This window comes from Phascolarctos cinereus, unplaced genomic scaffold, assembly GCF_003287225.1.
Source record: "Phascolarctos cinereus isolate Bilbo 61053 unplaced genomic scaffold, phaCin_HiC Scaffold_726;HRSCAF=1367, whole genome shotgun sequence".
In the NCBI taxonomy this organism is placed as follows: Eukaryota; Metazoa; Chordata; class Mammalia; order Diprotodontia; family Phascolarctidae; genus Phascolarctos; species Phascolarctos cinereus.
Genome location: NW_027556098.1, coordinates 11,828,672 through 11,845,263, shown reverse-complemented (window position 1 = coordinate 11,845,263; position 16,592 = coordinate 11,828,672). Strand labels below are relative to the sequence as shown.

At 37.2% G+C, this 16,592-nt stretch overlaps 1 long non-coding RNA gene across 1 annotated transcript in view; it reads left to right on the top strand.

Moving 5' to 3' along the window:
- LOC144458227 (uncharacterized) overlaps nt 1–16,592 on the top strand; it is a 63,129-nt gene that overhangs the window by 12,250 nt on the left and 34,287 nt on the right. The gene's annotated exons all lie outside the window — the stretch shown is intronic.

Sequence of the window (16,592 nt, the reverse complement as noted above, 5' to 3'; positions counted from 1 at the left end):
AGAGGAAGATTTAACTTGATTCAAGGAAAAGACTTCTTAGACACATCTAAAAATGAAATAAGCTATCTCAAGAGATGACCCACTCACTGTTAAGTAAAACCTATAATAGCTATTTGCTTGGGATATTGTAAAACAGATTATTGATCAGGCCCAAGTGGGCTTACTGAGACCACTGAAGCAACTTTCAAACTCTGAGATTTTATAATTCTAGAAAATGGCAATTCTAAGTTAATGTCTTCATTTTTCTTCAGTTTCCATTTTCCAGAATAAACACTTTGTTTAACTAGGCCTGGAGCTACTGTAAGTACACGTAGTATCTTTTCTTCTTCATCCTTTTCTCATAATTTAGTTTTAATTTTGACCATTATTCAAACCACTCAACAATTTACCGCAGTGCTGCTCTCTAGAATCATGCCTATGACTCCTCCAATTCTTCAAAATATTTCACTTGACCCTAAAATTCCTTCAAGCTATCTTATTATTTGCTTTCTTCAACTCCCAGCTCTAGGTCAATGATTTTGTAATACAGTGTCTTATGAGCCTAGAAAATGTCATCTGCATTCATTGTCTACACTTTCCCTTTTTCTCTCAACCCATAAAGCATTGTTTCAACCTTGTCACTTAAGTGAAATTCCTCTCTCCAAGAATATCAATGAAAAAATCTCAGTTACCGAATCTAATGGCCTTTTCTTAGTCTTTATTCTTTCTGTCATTTCTGCAGTATTTGACACCATAAAACATTATTTCCTGTTGTATATTTTCTCCTCACTGGGTTTTCATGACACTACTGTCTCCAAGGTCTATGTGTCTGGCCATCCTTTCTTAGTGTTCTTTGCTAGATCATCATCATACTGTACACTGTTACCCAAAGATCTGATCTGGGCCTTTTCTCTATATAGACTCTCAATAATCTCATTAGCTTCTCGTTAGCTTACATGGGTTCAACTATCATCTATAAGCAGATGACCCTTAGATCCACATATTCATCCTTTCCTTAGGCCTGGTTTCACATCACCAATTCCCTGTTGGACATTTACAACTGTGTGTCCCATAGGCAATTCAGCTCAACGTGCCAAAATGAAACTCATTACATTCCTGCCCCCCCACCCCAGCCATCCCTTCTTCTGAATTTCCCTACTTCTTCTAAGGGTACTACCATCTTTCCAACCACCTAGGTTTCCAACAAAGTCATCCTCTATTCTTCCTTCTCTCTCATTCCCCATATCTAATCAGTTGCCAGGTTTTCTTGATTTTTCTTCTAAAACATCTCTTACATCTGTCTCTCTTTACTCACACAATCACTACCCTATTTCATACACCCATCTTCTCTTGTTTATATTGTTACTATAGTCTCCTAAGTGTCTTTTTGCCTAAAGTTTCTCCCCTCTCTAATTCTTCCTTCATATGGCTACCAAACTGATTTTCCTAAAGGTTTCATCATTGTACTCCCTTGATCAAGAAGCTCTGTTGACTCTAAGACAAAATACAAACTCTTGTTGGAATTGGCTTTTAGAACCCTTCACGAGATGATTCCAGTCTGCTTTTTTGGGCATATCACTCTCCATACACTATACAATCTAGGCAAATTGACATACTTGCCATTTCTTCTGCACAACCTTCCATCTCCTATATCCCTGACTTTACATAGGCTGTTTTATTCTTGAACTACATTCCCTTCTTACCTCAGTTTTCTTAGAATCCTTGGATTCCTTTGAAGTTTAATTCAAGTGCTAAATTCTACATAAGGCTTTTCCTGTTCCCACCAGTTGCTGGTGCCCTCCACTGCTCATGAATTTATATTATATATCTATATAGAACATATATATATATATATATATGTATATACACACATATATATGCATTAGATATATTTACATATAAACATATATATGCTTTTATACTCATACATGTATGTAAACATAACGCATATTTCTTATATATTCCAGTTTCATCTGGAGTAAAAATGTTAATATGGGTGTTCTTCCAGTAGTTAATCAACTTTGTTGGATAAGCATCTCAGATTTGTAGAATCAACAGTTAATCTTTTTAGACATTCCAAAAACTGTGCACCTCACACAGAACTGAGGACAAAAATTACCTATTTTTGTTTCATTGTTCACCCTGGTCAAAATATTCATGGTCTCTGGAAAATGAGTCTTCTGGGATTAGCTAGGCCAGTTCTTGGGTAGCAGACTAATCCAACATTGGAATTAGTCAGATCTTGATCTTTACTGGCTTAAGTTTTGAAAATCTAGGGTCGTTTCCATGCCATAATAAGCCATCAGAGAAGGACTTCTGTGGAAGACCTTATAGCTGTTTAATGAATGTTTCTTGAATAAAATTTGTTGAATTCAATTGACATTGTTGATATCAGAAAAGGAAGGCTTTGAATGTCAGGTTAGCCATTATTTGACAAGCAATAGTGAGCTACTGAAAAGTTTATAATGGACAAGTTACATGAACAGATCCTTATGCATACATAAGGAAAATTAATCTATCAGCTATGTGTGGAAGATGAATTGTAAAGAGGAGAAAATCAACAAGGAAAGCAGAGCTCTAAAATGCTTTCATCGTCCCCTGCAAAACAAATAGAAGGCAACAGAGGCATTAATAACACAGAACTCTAGATCAGTGCTTCTTAAACTGTGAGCTGTAACTCACATATAGGCTTGCAAAAAATTTGGCAACAGTAAAAGGTTTCTGAACATACAACAACCAAAAAGTAATTAAAAATCAAATGCGTAATGAATCTGAGGTGTTTCTGGCAGTGCTTGCCTATGTTGCATCATGCAATTTCACTGAAGCCTTAATTCTGAACACAAAGCATGCACATTTTGCACTGCACATGCCCTCAGGCCATGCAACACCAACAAATACTGCTGAAATGTGAAAAGGGGTTGTGAATGGAAAAAGTTTCAGAAACCCTTCTCTAGATGATTCCAGAATCTTTAATATTTGATTTTGAAATGGACTATGTGGTTGTGCTTTTTGAAAGCAAGTTTTTCTCCTCACTTTTGTTTTGCTTGTTTCCACATTAAAATCAGTTGACATTTTTTGAGCCAACATACATTGTCTAGGCAATAGAAGTAATGATCAGAAATCCTGGTAGCAAAAGAAAATCAGCATGGAAAGAATGTTCTATAACAGATACTCCACAAAGCAAATAAGCCATCCATATGTAATCAGGAACAGATCATTAGATTGTATTTTGGAATTACTTTGTTCGTTATAAAGGAAGCATATCTTGTTACATGCAATAAATAATTTTTCAGAGATTTCCTAGGAATTCCTAGATACTTTGTCTTTACAGAACATTTTGCATCCATTCAAGTAAAGGTCAGTTTAGTTGTGCTAACTAACACACTGTGTTTCTCTCCTCCCTGCTCTCCATTCTCCACTTCTGTTTTACTCATAATTTATCATAAGGGGAAGTCCAGAGAGAGATTTTCAAGATTCTGGGTGATAGCTGGTGAGGGGCATAGGCCCAGAGGGAGAAAAGTTCAACAATGACTGTAAGGTCTGGAATTCCCCTGGCTGGGGAGCTCTGCATCTCCCCCACAACCATGTGGTGTTCTTGATACCAAAGTAAGAGGCCAAAGGACTCCAGATCGATTATAGGAGTTCAAGCAATCATTATAATTACTTATATACAAAAGCAATCTGGGGTAGCTGCCATACAGTTCAATGGATTCCCCCAAAGAACCCCAAAAATCCCTGTTGTAATTATAGAAAACAGTCGAAGGGAGGAATAGCTAGCGAGTGCATCACTACTGATTGCTGCATATTTTTGGTATTGAATAATGAGTAATGAGCTTGGGTATTAAGCCAATGATATCAGGTATAATGCCCAAACACAGATTTGTGTATTGATCATGTACAAGTTACATATAAGTCATGATATTCTTGTTATGGCTGTCATTGGTCATAGTATCTAAGTTAAGATTTTAAACAGGTCACCATGCCCGGGCTTCTACCTTTCACAGAGTCTAAGTTTTATGTCTTTTCACTTATTACTGTATTTTATGGCTTTTCCCCAATCATGACCCCACAATCCATCATATATACAAAAGCCACCCATACATTCTTTCCAAATATCTTCTGCAAGTTCCCTGGGGTGGCCCTATCCTAGGGTGTTTAGGGCCTTTTTGGGTACAGCCAGGATGGTCCCATTTGTAAACATAAACCACACAAGTAATATAAGCACACATAGGAAAACAGCATGACCAATAAGAGAACTACTACAATTGTTACAATTTTCTTCCATCCCACCCCTAGGGAGGTAAAGGAAGAACCAGTGGCATTTGGTGATTAGTGGGAGAGCTGAATTTCTGAACTTAACTCAGTGCAGGTCAACTGAGTTTCTGAACTAGGTTTAGACACAAATTAACATGGCCCAGTCAATTTTACAATCTATTGAGGGTAATAGAGATAAAATGAATTACAAAATAGGATCAAAACAATTTGATTTTCTCAATTTCCCCTTTTTTGTCAATGGAAGACTTCTGTAGTGATGACCATCAACCCGCCCCCAAAGTCCATTTAATTAACAAATTTCATCTTGGAATCCAGACATCTGATGTAGTTGTCTGGTCTCTGGAACATCTGTTCTTGGGACAATCTGGAATATGTCTTGTCCTTAAGAGCAACTCTTCAGTAGAATTGCTTTTCTGGTTCTAAGTTACTTATAGAGACTCCTTAGATGTTCCTGATAAAATCTTTTACAAAACAAATCTCAATAAAAGCACAACCTCTTAAATTTTCCTTCTCCAGCAACTAGTTCATATTGTGGAAATGAGCTCAAACCTTAATGTTCTGATCTTAACAACAGAGCTATAAAGGGGATCATCAAAGTAGGAACCCAGAGTTTACTTGAAGCTTAAGAAAATTTAGGTTTTTACATGCCCTATTGGAATCATTTACATTTGACATACAGGATTGTCTGATGTTGTTACTTCCTCAAATTTTTCCACTCTGATTCAAATTTCTTTAGGAGGATCAGATGCCATTGAAGATTCAATCCTGTACGTGAAAACATAAGTAACAACCCTCTTGCAGGTATAAGCTTTCCAACAGCGGGTTCAAAGGTTATACAAACGAATTTACTTATAAGAGGCTGACTTTACTCCAATTATAATAAAAGACTTGGAAGGATACTTAAGTAATTGATTCCAAAACAGTGCATATCAAAAAGTTGTTTATAATAAAACATGTTTGTACTAGAGAGCACGCAATACAAACAGATGTTATTTCCATATTAGTAATAAACTTGAATGAAAATAATTTTTCCATTAATGTAACACAAAATATTCTGTGAGTTACATTCCTCTAAGAAAATGTATTGCATCAAAATTCTCTTCCCCAGACCAAACTGAAGATGTTTCTGATTTCCATTCCACAAATTAATAGGTTCATATCTTTGTTTCACATTTTATCTTTGTCCAATTATTCCCATAGCATTCTGAAAGAATGAGCTATCTCCAGGACTTAACCTTTCACATGACTATGCAAACAGCAGGCTGATGACAAGCAAGCTGATTAATAATTTACCTAGTTGTTTGGGATGTGGAATTACTACATCTTCAGACTGAAAACAGCAAGATCTCACATACTTGGATTGTGATCATATCTTCTACTGACGACTTGCTCTAATTATGGAAATTTGCTATAAAAGGAAAAAGCAGGGCATATGATTATAACAGCATCAAACAGTCCTTGGTCAACACATATAATACTAGATAGAACATCCTTAGCTCTTTTTCATTTCAGGTAAGAGTCACAGTTTGGCAACCAACCATGCAGTAATAATCCCACCTCATAATCAGACTCAGGAATAGTTAGGTGGGAAATGTTCCTGTTCAAAGGAACACAATGGGTAAACTGAGCCAGAAGTATCCCACCATAGGCTGATGCCAAGGCTGTCCTCTTGGCTTTTTCCCAGATGAAAACCTCCACCTGTAACAGTTCAGGATCACATTCCATATTTTATTTTGGCATTTTTCTCGAATGATGGATTACTGCTTAATGATCCATCAGACAATTATAATTGAATTTTCCTGAATTCAATACTCAAAACAAAATCAGTTACAGTCTCAAGAGCTTTTACCTCAAACGGCAAGTTTCACAGCTTAGGGCTAGATACAGTTGTTTTTACTGTCATGGAGTTACAGTAAGCAATAAAAGTTGACCAGGACTCACACATGTTATAGATTTCACTTAACATCTTTTATTTGTTTTTCTTTTCTTCTTCTTGAGTTTAAATTTATCCTGGTGTAAAGATCAATCAATAGAAATCACTTCTATATTATACATAAACTTGCAAATCCTCAACGAGCCAAGTTCATTGTTTAGGAGCTCCATAACCTAAACAAGCCCTTTTCCCATGGGTGATGACTTTCATACAGATGATTTCCAGGGACCTGGAAAGTTTACAAAATAAGAGGAATCAGCAGGGACCCCAGAGAAGGGGCTGATCCAGATGCTTCTACCTGTCCAGCCTTCATGATATATCCTTCCTCTGGACTGATGTAAACCACATACTTTCTGGGTGGCAAGTCCCCTATTTTCAGTCTTAATTTAGTTTGTTTTGCCCTGACTGAATTTCTCCCATATCTTTCTATGGCTACCCCCTTAACAAGATGTTTTTTGAGGTTCCTGTAGAGCATCATGGTATATCCAGTGTATGGTAACTTGCATATGGGCCCTCTGGTCACCCGCATAGCCCCACATCAGAGGAGACCTAAAGGAGGTATCCATCCCATCTATTCTTAGAGCTGTTGTGGGCTGTGCTCTTTGACAGCACCTCACCCCTCCCCCAAGGTGGAATAGATTAACCCTGCTGCACATCCTCATACCCCAAGGTGAGCTCCTCTGAATGGACAAAACCAATCCAGATAAGGCTTTCACCTCTTCCCCTCCTCTCAACACACAGCAATCAATTACCAATTTTAAGTTTTAACATTATGACAATAACCCCAAATAACTTAGTTAACCATCTTGCAACTTTCATAAGTGATAGCCAAATTGTTGTAGATATAACCTCCTTTTAACTACAGGCAAAGGTAGAAATATCCAGTTCCCCAAATGGCAGTTACAAAGCACTATAAAACAGGTTATCAGGGCTAATAAAATAACATAACTGGTTTTAAAATTTTTTTCCACCATATTTTAGTTTCTTTCGGTTCATACTTTAATAACATCACAGTTACAAAAAGTTGCTTGACACAACTAATACAAAAGTTTATCAGTCTGAAACAATATTATGTATTTGAAACTTGAAACAAACCCATTACTGATCAGGTTACTTCAATGCTGTTGAATGCATTTCTAAATTACCTTACACAGAAAATCAGGCATCACCACTGATGTTGTGTACTGATCACACCTCATTAAGGAACTAATAATAACTTGCTTAAGGTCACCCAGTTAACAAATTTCAGATCCATGCATTTTCCCAGTTTGTCTTAATGAGCAGTAATATAATAAATTCTGACTTATCTTCAGCATCAAATTACGAGTGACACATTTCACTTAAAATATGACCAAAATGAATTCAATTACACCTGTACCTATATTCCAGATGCTATTACACAGAATCTGGGGTTATGATTTTAATATTATAGTATTATGTTTTCACAAATGCTATTTATTCCAAACACTCCAATTCACTGTCAAAGAGTGTAAAAGTGTCAATCTGATATTACAATTTAATCTACCCCAATTATCACACTTAAAAGCATGTTTTAATTTTGTTCAATTCTTGGTTCCACAATCTTGGAAGGATTCCATAGCTTATCAATTTATTCATAGCTCTCTATTATTTCTTAAAATAAATAGACCTGTATGGATCTCAAAAAGTACAAACACCATTCCTTCCTCCACCCCCCCCCCGAAATTTACTTAAGGATTCAGAGAAGTAAAACTGTTCATAGGATCATAGATTGAGAGCTGCAGTTATTTGTTTCAATGTGAAGGGAAAAAACCCAAATCAAGAGATTATTATAGTAAAGATACAGTAATTTAGTGCTCCAACATGCTTTTTAAAATCATCCTTGGGGTGTTTCAATGTTTACTAACTTCTCTTAGTCAATTTTTGAGATGGAATATGGAGGTTGGAGGGTGAATTGGTATCCACTTTGGTGGAAAAGAGAAGAAAGGAAGAATATTGTGTATGGATGTAACATCTGACATTTATGCAACACTTTAAAGTGTAAAAAGTACTTAATATACAGTATCTAATCTGAGTTTTACAACAACCCTGTGAGGGGGCAGGTAGGTGATGCAATGAATAGAGCACTAGCCCTGGAGTCAGAAGGACCTGAGTTCAAATCCAGCCTCAGACACTTACTAGCTGTGTGACCCTGGGCAAGTCACTTAACCCCAATTGCCTAGCTAAAAACAAACAAACAACAATCCTGTGAAGCTAATTTTACAGGTATTATTATTCCTATTTACATATTAGGAAACTGAGGCTCTAAGAGATTCAGTGACAGGACTTGGTGACCAAAAAAACCTAAATTCAAAGCACTGAATCAATTGTGTGACCCTGGGCAGGACACTTAGCATTGTGAGCCTCAGTTTCCTCATCTGTAAGACAGTATCCACGTGACATGGTTGTTGTGAGGATTAAGTGAGATAAGATATATAAAAGTACTTTTCAAACCTTAAAGAGATACATAAATAGTGGTTATTACTTACTCAGTGTCACACAGCTAGTAAGCATGTAGGAGGCAGAATATGAACCCAGGTCTTTCTGACTCCAACTATCACACTCTAAGTATACTTCTTTGTAATGGTCTCAATATGGAGACCTGAATTTTTTATTTGATTTTACACTAATCAGGAGACTCTCAGTAAATTATTATGCATGTAAAAATGTGAAATGTAAAATGAGTCTGTAAGTGAACTGATGGTTAGTGTATCAGGATTTCAATGTACTTTTCATTTATTACTTTTTCCTTTAAAAAAATTATTATCTTAACAAACAACAACTAAAATTAACTCTTCCATATGCATGGTAGAATATAGAAAATTGTAGAAGTTTCAATGTAGTTTTAACTAATAAAATTGGTTGTACTTCTTTTCTATTCTATTCCAGAGACGTTATAGCATGTGAATATGAACCAAATCAATCTTAAATAAATACTTGGTTGTATGATCAATTCTTTAAAGACAGAATAAACAGACCCTCTAGACACCTTTGTCACTGAATGGTACCTGAGACAATAGTAGTCATTTCACATACTACCATATTCTTCCTTTTTTCTTTTTTGTTCCCTCATTTTCAATCTTCACTTTTCTTCTTACTTCCAGTTCAAGTCAACAAATATATATTAAGTGCCTACTGTATAAAGAATATTATGCTAGATTCTGGGGATAGAAATATGAATTGAGACATAATCTCTATCCTTTAGTTGCTAAAAGTCAAACAGAGTGATATGATAGACACACAAATAAGTATGATATAATATAAAATATGTTCAGTACAAAAGAAGAGTCTAGATCTAGTACCCTAAGAAATAAGAAGAAAGATTATTTTATGGTGGGGGAGGAATCAGGGAAGGCTTCATTGAAAAGGTGATATCTGAGCTTGACCTTTGAAGGAAGAGAAGGAATTTAATGGATAGAAAAGTGAATGTTTCAGGTGTTGTTGAATTATTTTCAGTCATGTCCAACTCTTCGTGACCCCATTTGGGATTTCCTTGGCAGAGATTGTGGAGTAGTTTTCCATCTCCTTTTCCAGTTCATTTTACAGAAGAGGAAACTGAGGCAAACAGGGGTAAGTGACTTGACAGGGTCACACAGTGTCTGAGGCCACATTTGAATTCAGGAAGATGAGTCTTCCTTACTTCAGTTTGGGCATTCTGTCCACTCAGACACCCAGTTACCCTTGTTTATTTATATCTTAAACCAAAATGTGGATATCACATCTAACCCTTGATCATGATTCACCTACTTAATAATCTTAATGACAATAATTGCTAAAGAAAAATCACAATAAACAGGTAATTAAAATCAGTTTTCAAAAGAAAGCCTTATGGAAGACTGAAAGAACACCTGGAGTTTGAGCATGATTAAGAGTTTAACCTCCAGAGGTGTGTGGGAATTTGATATTAAGTTACTCTATCTCTAGAAAATTTTAAGTGTATCTTGAGTAGGACTGGTTATGAGGAGATGGAGTGGTTGGTTCATTACATTTTTTTAAAAAACTTGCTTCATCATCATTTATATTTGAATGAAGTAATTTTGATGTATTAAATAGCATAACTTTTTGGTCATGGCTTGTAAGTTCTAAATAAGCATTCTTTTTATATTCATTCTCATTCATTTTTCTTCCTCTTATGTAGTTACAGTAAGTGTGTGCTCCATTCTTCTAGTTCTTCTTTTTCCTCCTTTTGCTTTATTTCAAAAAGTTTTTCCAGATTTCTTTGTATTTCTCCTATTTGTTGGTCCCAATGGTGTTAAACTACTGCAGGAATGGGGAACCTGTGGCCTCAAGGCCACATGTGGCCCTCTAAGTCCTCAAGTGTGACCCTTTGACTGAATCCAAACTTCACAGAATAAATCCCCTTAATAAAAGGATTTGTTCTGTAAAACTTGGACTCAGTTAAAAGGCAATCCCAAGGATATAGACGGCCACATGTGGCTTTTAAGCCACAGGATCCCCACCCCTGTGTTAAAATATTCTATAACATTAATGTGCAACCAAATATTTCATCATTTCCCCATGGCTGGATATTCAGGTTGCTTCCAATTTCATTTTATTTTGCATTTATATATAATGATACCAGAAAGATCTGTGACTAGATGACTCCTTTTTGATTCTTGTTAACATTGTCAGGGTAAAACAGGGCATTCTGGGAAGACAATGGAGTAGAAATTCCCAGGCTCTCCAGATTTCCTCCACAGACAGAAAATCACCACAAAATGAATGTAGAGCAGCAAAAATAAAGGGGTAAAGCAGTTGTCCTCCTAAAATAACTTGAGAGGACTCAGAAAAGACAGGGCCTCCAGGGGCTGAGGTTTGGCCTGAGTGAAGGGTAGATACATACAAACTGACTCCACTGAATCAACAAGCAGCAGGCCCTGGAGCAGCTGTGTCAGGTAGCACCTCACAAACATTCATCTGAAGAACAACAGACAGCTAAAGTGGGGGAGATTCAAGGACCCTCTGCTATTCCCAGAGGAAGCCAAGCATAGCGGTGCTGCCCAGAAGTGGCACCAGGCTGTGTTGTTGTTTGTTGTTTTGTCCTTCCTTCTCAAAGAAGACCAAGGACATCAGGAGGGGATGTCTTGACTCACAAGTAAACTGGATTTAAGTGAGGCAGGGCTGTGCAAAGTCATCAGTTTCGCTCTCTCCTCCAGGGTCATCTGAGTCCAGTGGCAAGACATACATCAGGATGACTGTAGATGACCCCAGATGCAGTGTGAGATCTTGGCCTTTGTAAGCTAAGGTCTTTCCCAGGTCTCAGATTGTCTGAAGCAAAACCCATTCGGCAATTTAAGGCCTGGTGATAAATAAGGCAAAAGATGGTCTGTTTGCCTACTCAAAAAAGAAAAATAAAATGAGAGAGAGAAAAAGAAAAGAAAAAAACAAACAAACTGGGAGAGGAAGACCCTTAGTGTTTCTGGCTATGACCAGAAGTGATATCAGGCTGTGGCTGTGGGAGAGGAGAAGTAAGCCCATGCTGGTAGAGTGCAGTCCTGCAGGGAGCAAGAACGTTTTGGAGACAGTGTGGCTAGGGATCCTACCTGTGGCTTAGGGGAGGAGAGGAGTCCCTGAGGTTGAGCCCCTGGACAGATTTCAGAAAATAACAATAAGGAGGATCTGAGACTTGGGGCAACATTACCCACAACTTGGGATTAAAATTTGATTATAATAATAAGCTACTAAAAATAATAAAAATGAGTAAGCAAAAGAAAAAGAACCCAACCACAGAGAGCTACTTTGATGTACAAGATGGTCTGGGTTCATATTCAGGGGAAGATAGTGAGGTTAAAAAAAAACAACTTCTACCCCAAAGAGTAATATCAAATGGTCACAAACCCAAAAAGAACTCTTGGAAGAACTTAAAAAGGAATTAAAAATCAATAAGATTGTATATTTTCAATGATGGAACTACTGAATCAAAAGATGTGATCATTTTGTAACTTTTATTTTATACTATCAGATTGCTCTCCAGAAAGTTTCTATCATTTACAATTCCACCAGCAATGAAGCAGTGTGACTCTTTCTTCCATTCCTATCATTGAAATTAGTAGCTTTTCATTATTTGGCCAATTAATTGGGTGCAAAGTAGTACCTTGAAGTTGTTTTAATTTGTATCTCCAATTGTTACTAAAGCTGAACATTTTTCAAGTGATTTTTTTCACTTTTTAATCATTACATTAAAATTTTATTTCTATCTTTTATTTATCCTTGTCATGCATTGCCAAATCTCTGGATTGGCTTAATGAAATTAGTTAATGTGACAAGTCACCCATAATACACATCATACATTACTCATCTGAAGTTATTCTAACTGGATCAAATTATTCCATCTTGCCTTTTTCTCTGTATTCATTATACAGTGTCAAGATTTTTATACAGAGTAGATAGTCTTTTGTCAGGACGTGTGAATATCTTTAAGCATGGTATTTAGCAAGAAATAACACCTCACTCCTTGGAAGTTTCTGGTTGAGGTTCATTTTTAATCAAGTATAATGACACAGGTCAATTATTATTCTGATTGACTAACAAGATGCTTTAAAATTCAACTTGTACTCTACAAACAGATAGTGTAGAGAAAAAAAAGGTTGGGAGGGGGAGTGGAGAAAGGGAAGATTCTGTCCATTCAGGATAAAGAAGAGTACCTGCATTTAAAGTGTCTTAGGAAATACAGCCAAGTTCATTTTCCTTAATTATACAGAGCCCATTTTGTTAAAAAATGCCTTTTTGGAAAGATCCAGTTTTTGAAGGAAAAGGGGCATATTCTTTACTATTCTTTTTGAAACAAGACAGATCTGAACAAAAGAAGGCTTCCAATCAAAGCAAAAATCCTCTGGTCTAGCCATAGAACATGGCATTTCCATATTTCCACCAGGGCATGTTTGTTGGGTAATCAGAACTCCAGAACTTCTATACTGTCACATGAGACATATGAGATACAGACACTAAAGTAGTGAATGCTGAAAGAAGAAAGAAAACTCCTCCTGTAATGGTCACATTTCTCTTGGAAGGACTCCCTTGCTTTCCCTTGTACCTTTGACAGGTCTGTCCATTTGGGATGACCAAGAACCCAAGAGGACCAGAGAAAAGTACATAAGAATCCAAGCCACTTGGATTTCAGCAGAGAGGATCAATAGACTGGGATGGCCTTGGCACATTTTCCCATCCAGGTCCTGGATCACACCAGTTCCCATAAACCAAGCAAGTAATTCTCATTCTCCAGTAATCCTGAGGAGCAAGTCAACCATTCAGGTAGGAAGAGGGTCAGTACGGAACAAATGTAGCCACCCACAGGGAAGAACAGCACAATTTGTCAAACAGAACAAAACCAGGACTTCATTTTTGCTTTAAATTCTGGAGTTATTCTGGCAGCAGTGGATCCTTCAGTTCCTGGTCATGCACCGTCGTTGGAGAGAAATCTTTGAGAATTTGTGACAGTTCATTCCATCATGTCTGCAGCATGAAGTTACCCCTTCATTAACCAATTGGATAACAGCTGCTCATTAAGACGAGCTATTAGGTAACTAGATTCCTATTGTTCTGTCTTATTCATACTATTAAAAAAAAAGTATGTTGTACACTCTGCAGCTAACGCAGAGAACCAAACAGTTTAGGACAGGTCTTCTTGGTTGGGTGAATTCTTTGTGTTATTAACACTGTCAATATGACTCCAAAGAAGATGTGATGTGAAATGAGAAGACACAGTAAATATGACTTTCCTTTGTAAGAAGTAAGTATAGGCATGCAAAACAAATTGTCATGCTAAACATATCTGAGAATGTATGCCTCATTCTCCAACTGTGGTCCACCACATCTCTCCTGAGAGGCAGGAGGCATCATTCCTCTGAAGTCACAATTGGTCACTGCATTGTACAGAGTTCTGAAGTTTATTAATGAAGTTTTTCCCTTCACATATGTGTTGAAAAATTCTTAATGTGTGATATTGTGCCTGTAATGTCTTTATATCTGATTCCAACCTAACTTTATATTCAGAGGACAATCAAAATGGGCACCAACTTACTAACCACAAATGAGACTGAAAACTCTCCAAATTAAATACACAAACATTTTCCATAATCTGCCACCAAAGCTCATGCTTTTCATGTTCTATGGCAAAATAAAAAAAATACAACCGACTAACTTTCAGCCTCTACTATAAGAGACTAAAACAATAGATCTCCCAAGTAGGAACACTGAAGTGTAAAGATAGAAACAAAGTCTAGCACATTCTAGCTCATTTTTTTTCTATTAGAACTCTATCTTATTTCCGTCCAACCTTTTAAAAGTGAAGGGGGTATCGTAGTTCTTTTTGTGGTGGCCAAGAATTGGAAATTGAGGGGATGCCCATCAATTGGGAAATGGCTGAACAAGGTGTGGTATATGAATGTAATGAATACTGTTGAGCTATAAGAAATGATGAGCAGGCAGACTTCAGAAAAACCTGGAAAGACTTATATGAACTGATGCTGAGTAAAGTGAGCAGAACCAAGAGAACATTGTACACAGTAACAGCCACAATGTACAATGACTGACTTTGATAGACTTAGCTCTTCTGAGCAATGCAAGGATCTAAGACAACTCCAAAAGACTCACTATAGAAAAAAGCTATCTACATCTAGAGAAAGAACTATGGAATCTAAATGCAGATGGAAGCATGCTATTTGCTCTCCTTTTCTTTTGTTGTTTTGTTTTGATTCTTCTTTCTTATGCTTCCTCCCATTGGTTCTAATTCTTTGTTACATCATGAATAATGTGAAAATATGCACGATATGAATGTATAAGTAGAGCCTGTATCAGATTGTATGCCATCTTGGAGAGGGGGGAGGAGAGAGAGGGAGAGAAAATTTGGAACTCAAAATCTTATGGAAGTGAATGTTGAAAACTAAAAATTAATAAATAATTTGTTTTAAAATTTTTTTAAAAAAATAAAAGTGGAGGGGGGGAGGTTCTCTTCTGAATATATGAGGGAGGATAAGTTCTGACATGATGAAAAGGAGGCATAATGGGTGAGATATAATTACCACCCAATCTCCATTCCAAATCCAAAGATAAGATCCATAATGTAGCCACCCACAGATACACAGAGACAAGGGCGGGGGGAGTTCCCCATCAAACTATCATCAAAGGACCATCGATTTAGAGCAGGAACAAGAATTAGAAATCATCTGATCCTTTCTCTTTATTTCACAGACAAGGCAACAGAACGAAAGATGGAAAATAAACTGGTCAGGGTCACACAAGTAGGAGGTAGCAGAGCTCAGATTAAAACCTAGACTTTGATTCCACATCCAGCATGCTCTCCTTCGAGCCACACTACTCCCTTCATCCATCAAAAGACTGCTATGCAAGGCTGACACAGGACCAAGTGGCACATTTTAGTGATTCCAAACCAGGCTCAATAAAAGCATATCCAGTCCTGCCTGATGTGTTATGCTCCATCACTGTGAATCCCTATACCCCCAATTTTGAAATTTTATTTGCAAACGATCCAAACTTTTAATGTGTCTTCTCCATTACTGAAAACTTTTGAAGAAAGCATTTTAAGAACTACAAAGAGAAGGCCACACTCATACTTGCTTCAGAAAGTCAGTGAAATATCTTGCAAGAGAAAGCTGTGTCATCATGGGACTAGCCAAGAGAGTGATCTTATACATGAAAAGACTATTTGCAAGTTAGCACAATAGCCACAAGTAATGACCCAACATCGTGTCATGATCTTGAGATGTGAAACTCCACTGAACAGCTGAAAGGAACTCAAGTAGCCTCAGGGCTGAACATGTCCCTTTTCTGCTGCCTGTCTTCCTATGCTGCTGCAGCAAGGCTGAAGGACAGCACTGATCAAGATAATGGTCACTTCATGAATCAATCGCAGTGTGGATCAGACTGTGCAAGGATGGGGTTCCATTATTTTTTATGTCACCTTTTTAACCTGTTTTCATTGTTCAGTCATTTGTTGGTCATATCAAACTCTTTGTGGCCCCATTTGGGGTTTTCTTGGCAAAGATACTAGAGTGGGTTGCCATTTCCTTCTTCAGCTCATTTTCCAGATGAGGAAACTCAGGTAAACAGGGTTAAGTGACTTGCCCAGGGTGACACAGCTAGAAAGTGAACTCAGGAAAACGAGTCTTCCTGATTCCAGGCCTGGCACTCTATTCACTGTGCCAACTAGGCACCCCAGTTACCAAGTCAAATGATATCATGAAAAAGCTTTGGCAGCCATTCTTGTCAAGATCCTCCTCTCTCCTCCTCCCCCCAAGTATCTTTTTTTCTCAACTCTCAATCACCCTTGTTTTCTTCCTGCTAAGTGTCATAACAAAATGAAATCAGAGTCATCATTCAATGGCCTTCATGGATGGCTAGAAGAAAAAATCAAATAGAATCTGTTCCT